Source organism: Gekko japonicus, unplaced genomic scaffold (assembly GCF_001447785.1).
Source record: "Gekko japonicus isolate JY-2015 unplaced genomic scaffold, Gekko_japonicus_V1.1 scaffold1944, whole genome shotgun sequence".
Taxonomy (NCBI): domain Eukaryota; kingdom Metazoa; phylum Chordata; class Lepidosauria; order Squamata; family Gekkonidae; genus Gekko; species Gekko japonicus.
The window spans coordinates 130,465-140,412 of record NW_015169231.1 but is presented as its reverse complement, the minus strand read 5'-3'; the positions used below and the strand labels follow the sequence as shown (position 1 = coordinate 140,412).

The 9,948-nt window shown below is 49.2% G+C and overlaps 1 protein-coding gene across 1 annotated transcript in view; it reads left to right on the top strand.

Annotated features, from left to right (window-relative positions):
* LOC107114840 (IQ and AAA domain-containing protein 1-like) overlaps window positions 1-9,948 on the top strand; it is a gene marked incomplete at its 3' end in the record, with an annotated part of 190,785 nt that overhangs the window by 50,849 nt on the left and 129,988 nt on the right. The gene's annotated exons all lie outside the window — the stretch shown is intronic.

Here is a 9,948-nt window from a genome sequence, read left to right as displayed (position 1 = left end):
GAAAGAGAAAATAGTGAGGGAGGGGAAAATAGATGCCCCCCCCTCAAGTCCCACTTGCTAAAACACTTAAAAAAAATCAAACATTAAAACTTTTCAAACATTAAGAAGCATTTCAAATACAAATATATAGAAAAGATGTAGAACAATTAAATGAAATGGCTGAACCCCTACATTGCAAGTGGCCAACTCTCCCTTGACGTCGGGAAGACACTCGTCAGGCATCACCAGTTGTCAGGCTCGTGGCACCAGCAGCACTCCATTCCCAGGGCAGTACGTGGCTCCCCCCTCCCCCTCTCCATCTTTTGCTTGCCTCTGACATGGGAAGGAGAATCCCAGCGACCCTCAAACAGTTTTTAAAAACAGCCTCCCCCAGACCTTTGAACCTAGGCTAGTGATTTATCAGCATTCGATAACCTGAGCTAGTGTTATGAGAAAGCCTTGCGATAATGCAGGTGTGTGAGGGGGAAGTTTAGAAAAAAACATTTCTATAAAATTTGTCATCTCCTTATAAGAAAAAAAAAAGCCTTATGTCCGGCATCTCTCTTCCTTCTCTCACTTCCAAAGGGAATGCTATGGAAATGGAGAAACTTTGGCCGGTTGGCAGCAATATGTAGTTTTGTCTATAAAGTGCTGGGCGGGGGTGGGGTGGGGATAGACCTCAGTCACAAACACAACTACACACATGTACATCCTGTAAGCTCTTGAGATGTTTTTGGACAGGGGCCTTAGACTTAAACAGAGTGTATTTATAGATTTTACTACATGGATTTTATTTGGTGTAACCTATTACAGTGTTTATATAAATGATACAGATGGTGAATTAATGGATTCGTTTTGCTTACGATAATGCCTGCATCTTCTGGGAGGTTTCTGCTTTTGAGGGAGAGGGAAGGGCGGGGGAAAGATGAGGGTTGTGGTCGCACACACTAAATAATACACTTTCAATCCACTTTCAGTGCACTTTCCAACTGGATTTTACTGTGTGAACTGGCAAAATCCAGTTGGAAAGTTCATGGAAAGTGGATTGAAAACTGATTCTTCAGTTTGTGTGACTGCAGCCCCTCATGTGGAATATCCATTTGATCCACCCTACATAGTTGGACTATAAGGAAGGCCGAGCACCGAAGAATAGATTCTTTTGAACTATGGTGCTGGAGAAGACTTTTGAGAGTCCCTTGGACTGCAAGAAGATCAAATCAGTCAATCCTAAAAGAAATCAACCCTGACTGTTCCCTGGAAGGCCAGATAATGAAACTGAAACTCAAATACTTTGGCCACCAAATGAGAAGGGAGCACTCACTGGAGAAGACCCTGATGCTGGGAAAGATTGAAGGGCAAAGAAGACGGGGACAGCAAAGGATGAGATGGTTGGACAGTGTCATAGATGCAACGAACATGAAATTGAGCCAACTTCAGAGGACGGCGGAAGACAGGAGGGCCTGGCGGGATCTGGTCCATGGGGTCACGAAGAGTCGGACTCGACTGTGCGACTGAACAACAACAGACATAGTTCCAGTGAAAGCCACACAATGGCTGCAATCACACACACTAAATAATCCACTTTCAATCCACTTTCCATGTACTATCCATCTGGATTTTACTGTATGAACTGGTAAATACCAGTTGGAAAGTGCCTGGAAAGTGGATTATTTAGAGTGTGTGATCGAAGCCAATAAAGCAAGATTTTGAGTCCAGTGGCACCTTTAAGACCAACAAAGTTTTATTCAAGGTATGAGCTTTCGGGTGCATGTACACCTTTGTTGGACTTAAAGGTGCTTTTGGACTCAACCAGGGGTCATTTCGTAGAAAAAGAGGTGGAGGAGCTCATTAGCATAACTCATTTGCATAAATTATTTGCATATGCGACACCCCCTGACATCACTGGAAGTGTGTCAGAAGGCAACACCCACCGCTCAGGCTCCACTGGACTGTTTTGGATTGCTAGCTATTGGGGGGGGGGAACATGCAGATCTGTCCTCGCAGAGGAGGGAGAGCTTGTACCTGAATAAAACTTGGTCTTACAGGTACCACTGGACTGTTTTGGACCTCGGGGCCGGAGGGGGGCTCTGCAACTTACCTGGCTGCTTCTTGCTCTGACTGAGGGATGCTGGGAGCAGGGGGTGGGGCTTGTTGCATGTGCCCACCCCCTGGGCTCCTTATTGCCGGAGCTCCGCTCCTGTGCGCTCCTGCAGGAAATGACCCCTGGACTCAACATTTGTTCTACTACCTCAGACCAACACGGCTGCCCACCTGGAAATAACTCAAGGTGTTTCATGTAAACAGCATTCATAGCAGTGTTGCTTTGTGTTTTTTTGCTGTCAAGGTGCAGCTGACTTATGACAACCCCGTAGGGTTTTCAAGGCAAGAGAGGTTCAGAGGTGGGTTGCCATTGCCTGCCTCTGCATAGCAACCCTGGGTCTCCTTGGTGGTCTCCCGTCCAAGCACTAACCAGGGCTGACCCTGCTTAGCTTCTGAGAAGAGGCAAAACCAGACAAGCCAGGGCCATCCTGGTCAGGACCTCACAGCAGTTATTGGACTCTAAATTTTGAACAGCCCAGTAGGGGCGGTGGGCACAGAGACCAGCACCGAGAAGGATTCCTTGGCTGCATCTGCACATAGTTGAGGATCATGCCATCCCTGCACTATAGCAATCATTTGCAAGTGAATATCCCTGACAAGACAATTCAATTACAAATGATTACTGTAATGTACCGGAAGCACAACACCCAGCTATGCATGTACCGCCTTTGTCGAAGAAGAAGAGGAGGAGGAGATTGGATTTATCCCCCAACCTTCACTACCCAAAGGAATCTCAGAGCGGTTTACAATCGCCTTTACCTTCCCCACCAAAGACACCTTGTGAGCCATGCTCCCTCTAAGCTGTGGAGTCTTGTGAGCAAAAATTCTACCTTGTGAGCTACTGGCATTAAAGTTGTGAGCAAGCAATTTGGCTCTACATAAATCAGTTTGCTCTGGAGCCATCCCTTTCTGAGCGAAGACAAAAATGTGTGAGCCGGAGGCTAATAAACTGTGAGCTAGCTCACACGAACTCAGCTTAGAGGGAACACTGCTTGTGAGGTAGGTGGGGCTGAGAGAGCTGAACTGTTCTTGAGAGAACAGCTCTGAAAGAACTTATGACTGACCCAAGGTCACATCAGCAGCTGCATGTGGAGGAGTGGTTTCCCCAGATTAGAGTCCGCTCTCCTAACCACTACACCAAACTGGCTCTCTAGAAAAGAACATACACAAATGGTTGCAACTTGTAAGGAGGGTGAATATGACTGTCTGCAGCCAATAACCTCTGCAGTAAGTTGAGGGTGGTGGTGGTGGGACAGGGGTAGGGCTGCCAAGTGGGAGTGGGGGCGGGTAACCCCCCGCTTTGGAGGCCCGATTTCCGCCGTCGTAGAATCGGGCCCTGGGGGGAACTCCGCCCCCCCGAAGCGCAGCGTGGCGATCACGTTCGGGGCGTGGCCCCGATCATCTGAGGGAAAACTCTATGGTTTTCCCTTTGCCCATTGGAGCCACGCCCCCAACGTGATTGATGTTGCGTGTCACTTCTGGTGACGTGCTGGTGGTGTGCGCACGTGCATCCACAGACGCCTCCCGGAGCCAGGCAAGCCTTCCCTACCGGGTTCTAAAATACACTTGGCAACCCTAGACCGGGGGGCGGGGGGGGATGACACACAAGGAATCCAGTGGGTGCAGTTCTACACCTGACCCCTCGGTGTCCCCTACCCAAGAAACGGGTTGGAGTGAAGGGCTCCTTTGACATTTGCAGGTTATTTCCATGGTTTCCTTTTCAGACTGTTACAATATTGTTTTCACTTCAAATCAGTGATAATAATTGAGGGCTAATTCTTATTCAGGCATCACATTTGGGCAATGCAAGAAATGCAAATAGACACGGGAACGGCTCCAGACACGCTCCAGATCCTGAATCCCATAATGTCCACACAGGTCCTGTGAAACGAGGAGGCTCTGACACAATGAGTGGTAAGAAATGCCTGGTCATTTGGAGTTTCTCTTACATTCCATATCCATGTTCACACGAACATCTTCTCCGGCAACAAAGAGTTTGACTCGCTTGCTTGAGTTACCTGCAGACATCTTCTCCTGAAACACAGAGCTTAACTCAGTTGCTTGAGTTGCCGTCAATTACTTGTTTCTAGGTACAATTCAAGATGCTTCAAAGCCCTATACGATTTGGGACCAGCATACCTGAAAGACCACCTATTCCATTAGCAACCCACCCAACCACTACAGTCACCTCCTGAGGCCCTGCTTCGGGTGCCCCTGTGGCTGGCAGCCCAGGAAAGGGCCTTCTCAGTCATGGCACCAAAGCTCTGGAACTCTCTCCCCAGGGGATTTATCTGCCCCCTTCTGTTGCTGTCTACTGTGAGTGGGCAAAGACTTTCTAGTTTTGTTTGGCATTCCCTCAGTGATCCCTCCTTCCTATCTAAGGTTTTAATTGCTGTTTTTAATATCTTGTATGTGTTTTAATGCTGTTTTTTAACTGTTTTATTGATATGTGTTGGGAGCAGTGTTCCCTCTAAGCTGAGCGAGTAGGGCTGCCAAGTGGGGGCGGGTGGCAGTGTTCCCTCTAAGCTGAGTTAGGGTGAGCTAGTTCACAGTTTTTTAGCTTCTGGCTCACACCTTTTTGTCTTCGCTCAGGAAGGGATGGCTCCAGAGCAAACCAATTTATGCAGTAGCCAAATCGTCCGCTCACAACTTTAATGCCAGTAGCTCACCAAGTAGAATTTTTGCTCACTGGACTCCACAGCTTAGAGGGAGCATTGGCGGGTGGCGGGGAAAATCCCCATTTGGAAGCCGCGGAAGTGGGCCCCGGGGGGGAACTCCGCCCCCCGAAGCACAGCGTGGCCACGTCACCAGAGGTGACGCAACCACGTCTATCACGTTGGGGGTGTGGCCCCGAATGTCGGAGGGAAAACTCTATGGTTTTCCCTCCGACGATCGGGGCCACGCCCTCAATGTGATCGACGTTGCGCGTCACTTCCGGTGAGATGCTGGCGGTGCGCGTGCGCAGAGCGCGCGCACACGACGAAAGACGGCTCCCAGAGTGCGGCAAGGCTCCCCCGGTGAGTAAAATTCACTTGGCAACCCTATGAGCAAGTGTGAGTCAGCTTGCAGTTTTTTCGCCTCCGGCTCACCCATTTTTGTCTCAGCTCAGGAAGGAGGGCTCCAGAGCAAACTAATTTATGCAGCAGCCAAATGGCTCGCTCACAACTTTAACGCCAGTAGCTCACAAAGTAGAATTTTTGGTCACAAGACTCCACAGCTTAGAGAAAGCATTGGTTGGGAGGGTTCTTTTTTAATTTTAATGCTTTTAAAGTGTTATTTTATCTTGTGTAAGTTGTTAGCTGCCTTGGTGGCCCTCGTAAGGGCAGAAAGGCAGGATACAAATTTTGTAAATAATAAATAAACAATACATATTTACTCTGCTTTCCAAGATGATTCAGTTAAAAATCTTATGTATGGCAGGTGGTGGTCAGGATTGTGCACGTTCATATGGCCAGAGGTCTCCATCTGGATTGCATAGACTGCTAGTTTAGGGTTACCAGCTCTGGTTTGGGATTTTGGAGGTGGAGCCTGGAGAGGGCGGGGTCTGAGGAGGGGAGGGGCCTCAGTGGGGTGTAATGCCATAAAGCCCACCCTCCAAAGCAGCCATTTTCTCCGGGGCAACTGATCTTGGGCCTCTGGAGATCAATTGTAACAGCTGGAGATCTCCAGGGGCCACCTGGAGGCTGGCAACCCTGCTATAACTGCAAGCTTTCCCTCCACATGTTTGTTTTCCGTCCTGCTGAGTTTTGCTGATATTTGAGGAGTAAGGCAGAAAGGAGAAGGAAGACAGAGACCAGCCATTTCTCCACCATGTACTTCATTTATAATTTCTGTTCCACCAGGCCTTTGGCTGAGACAGCGGGTGTCCCTGACGTGTTTGTCTCTTTCCTCCCATCAAATAATACCTGGTTATACTTATCAACGGGCAGGGGAACCTCTCCCAACCACCCAGTTTCTGACTTTGGGCTGTGACCACCATTTTTAATGTTGTATTATTGTGTTTTTAAATGTTAATTATATTGATTATATTACCAATATGCTGTTACCCGCCCTGAGCTTGCTCATGGGAAGGGCGGGCTATAAATATGAATGGATGAATGAATGAATGAATGAATGAATGAATGAATGAATGAATGAATGTTGAACAATGCCGCTATCTGCATTGAGGGCAAAACACTTACCAGTTGTCATTCTTTAAACACAGAATGTTGTGCTCCTATTTTTCTCTTTGTCTTGTCTTTTCTTGGGTCAGCTCACCTGGGGCAAGTGATGCTCTGTCTTCTTGGTGCTTGGGGGGGGTCAACAGTGGGAGGGCTTCTAATGTCCTGGCCCCACTGGTGGACCTCCTGATGGCACTGGTATTTCTGGCCACTGTGTGACACAGAGTGTTGGACTGGATGGGCCTTTGGCCTGATCCAACATTGGCATCTCTTATGTTCTTATCGTTTGCAGTTTGTCGTCTACAGCAGTGTTTCCCAACCGGTGGGTCAGGACCCAAACGTGAGTCGTGAAGCCTCTTTAAATGAGGGCCAGCCCTCCCTCATGAAGTAAATAAATAATGGAACACAAGCCCTTTCACAGTGTCTGCAACACTACAAAATGGGAGAAGAGCTGGACCCTTTTGTACTGCTTTGACTTCATATTAATCACCCCACCCCCTCATTACTGTATTCCAGTCCTGGAATGTGTCAGGCAGCCGGTCACCATAAACCAAATGTTTCCACTCAAGTCCGGAGGCTTGGCTTTGCATCATTTGTAGGAAGGACTGAATGGCCCCAAAAGCACACATCCCCATGGCTAGCCAGGAACCTGTTCTAAATTCCTGGCTTCCAAGAGAAGCCGCTCAGAAAAGAATCCACTGCACCAGGCAGTGTTTTGCCTCTAAGGGAAGGTTAACCTTTTGCACAGTCTGGCATGGAAAACAGGATCCTTTCGAGGAGAAACACACACCAAACCGAATTTCAATGCATTTCGGAAACGAAGACCCTTTCTTTACTCTGTTTCTTCTCAGAGTCTCAGTTATGTGTTTTAAGGATGTACTGTAAGTTGTTAGAAAGGAAACTTGCTGGAAGTTTCTCCCTATTCAGTGCTTCAGCAGTAAACTGGAGACCCTTCCAAATATAGAACAATGTGGCACACAGGCTGGCCCATTGTGGCTGTAATCAGGGGTCGTTTCGTAGAAAAAGAGCTAGGGGAACTCATTAGCATAACTCATTAGCATATGCCACACCCCCTGACATCACCGGAAGTGTGTCATAAGGCCACACCCACCACTCAGTTAGTCTTAGTCTTAAAGGTGCTATTTGTTAGTCTTAAAGGTGCTACTTGAACTCTTGGGCTATTTTGCAGCAATTATCCCTGGACAGAATGAAGTTTGAGGAACAGCCTGGGGGGCACAGACCCTACCTAGGGTTGCCAGGTCTTCCCAGGCCACCTCTCTGTATCACACAGTGGCCAGAAATACCAGTGCCATCAGGAGGTCCCCCAGTGGGGCATGGGGGGGGGGGTAGGGCGACGAGATCCAGGCTGACAAACTCCTGGAGATTTGAGGATGGAGCCCGTGGAGGACAGGGACCTCAGTTTGGTACAGTGCTATAGAGTCCACTCTCCAAAGCACCCATTTTCTCCAGGGGAACTAACTTCTGTAGTCTTGGAGACGAGCTGTAATTCCAAGAGGTCCCCAGGTCCCACCTGGAGGCTGGCATCCCTAACCCTACCTAGTCTGAATAAAGCATAGGACTAGGAGTACCATACAGTGCAGTTTGAAGATAAAACAGCTAATATTGTAAAGCTCTTGTGTGGCCCAGGGCTATTTTTGGGCAGGAACGCACAGGAATGGAGTTCCGGCTGGCTCCCGAGTCGGCCACGCCCAGCAGGAACATAATAGGCCACACCCAACAGCAGAAACTCATTCGGATTGGCTACATTAGGGCTGTGTGGCCTAACATGCAAAGGAGTTCCTGCTACAAAAAAGCCCTGGGTTTTGACAACAAACAAGGTAAACAGAATAAGAAGCAAAAGGTGGGTGTGGCTGGATAACCACACTTCTGGTAACATGGGGGTGTGGCCCAATATGCTAATGAGCTGTGCTGTCAGGGGTGTGGCCCAATATGCTAATGAGTTCCTGCTGTTGGCTGTGGCCTATTATGCTAATGGGTTCCTGCTGGGCTTTGTCTACAAAAAGTGCCCTGGCTGTGGCCTCATTTAGGCTGTGTACACTGCTGTTTGCTGTATCTTGAAACAGAGCTGGGAAAGGTACAGAAGAGGGCGACCAAGATGTTTCCTGTGAGGAAAGGCTAAAAAGTCGGGGACTTTTCAAAGAAGAAGAAGGAGGAGGAGGAGGAGGCGGGACACGATAAGAGATTTATAAAATTATGCACAGAGTAAGAAGGTGGCTGGAGCAAGCTTTTTCTCCCTTTCTCATAACTCTAGAACTCAGAAGCACCCAAAGAAGCTGATGGGCGACAGGATCAGGAGAGAGGAAACAAAACTTCTTTACCCAGGGATCAATTAAATTGTAGAATTCACTATGGATGTAGTGATGACCATGAGCACATGTAAAAAGGGGGTTAGATAGATTCACGAAGGAGACATCCATCAATGGCCACCAGCCATGGTAAGTTAGGGGAACTGTCATGTACAAAGGCAGAAAATCCAAATACCAGTGCACAGAGGCAGCATCAGGGAAGGCCTTTGCCTCTGTGCCCTGACGGTTGGCTTTGCAGGGCAACTGGTTGGCCGCTGTGTGAAACAGGATGCTGGAACAGAAGGACCATTAGTCTGACCCAACAGGCTCTTTGTATGTTCCTTCCAGAAAGCAACAGAAAACTTGGTGGCTCTGTAGGGGCTTGCAGCACAACAGGTAGGACTCTGAGACCCACTGTGAGTTGCACTTATGGTTGAAAGACCATTGCCCCCTGCAGGAGCGCACAGGAGCGGAGCTCCGGCTGTAAAGAGCCCAGGGGGCGGGCACATGCAACAAGCCCCGCCCCCTGCTCCCAGTAGCCCTCAGTCAGAGCAAGAAGCAGCCAGGTAAGCTGCAGAGCACCCCCCGGCCCCCCGGTCCAAAACAGTCCAGTGGCACCTTTAAGACCAAGTTTTATTCAGGTACAAGCTCTCCCTCCTCTGGGAGGACAGATCTGCATGTTCCCCCCACCCCCCCAATAGCTAGCAATCCAAAACAGTCCAGTGGAGCCTGAGCAGTAGGTGTTGCCTTCTGACACACTTCCGGTGATGTCAGGGGGTGTGGCATATGCAAATGAGTTACGCTAATGAGTTACGCTAATGAGCTCTTGCATCTCCTGTTCTACGAAATGACCCCTGCCTATCACATTGTGCTATCTGCTAGGGAGCTATAGCCCAAAAGGGATGTTGCATGTCTGACCAAAGGCAGAGTAGGCTGTTGGAGTCAGATCCTGATCCAAGAATGGCGTATCCTCTTCCCGATCTTATGGTGGCCCCAGAAGTGGCTGTCAAGGCAAGCGAGAAGCGGAGGTGGCCGGCCATTGTCTTCCTCTGCAGAGCCTTCCTTGGTGGTCTCCCATCCAAGTACTGACCCTGCTTATCTTCTGAGATCTGACAAGATCAGGCTGTACCGTGCTGCCTGCTGCCCCCGACAAATAAATATGGCCCATTGCGACAGTGGGGCATTTCGGGGGGCCGCCCCCTCAAATGTGAGGCATGCCCCACAACAGCTGCTGCCCCTCTCCCCCTCCTCCTGTGACATTAAAAGGGCCCTCCAGTTGATCAGCAGGAGCACGTGGCCTGCCAATAAGCCGGAGAGCCCTTTTAACCTTGCAGCCGCCCCTTTCCCTCCCCTCCCCCAAGATTGAAAGGGCCCTCCAGCTGATCAGCAGGCCCTTTAAATCT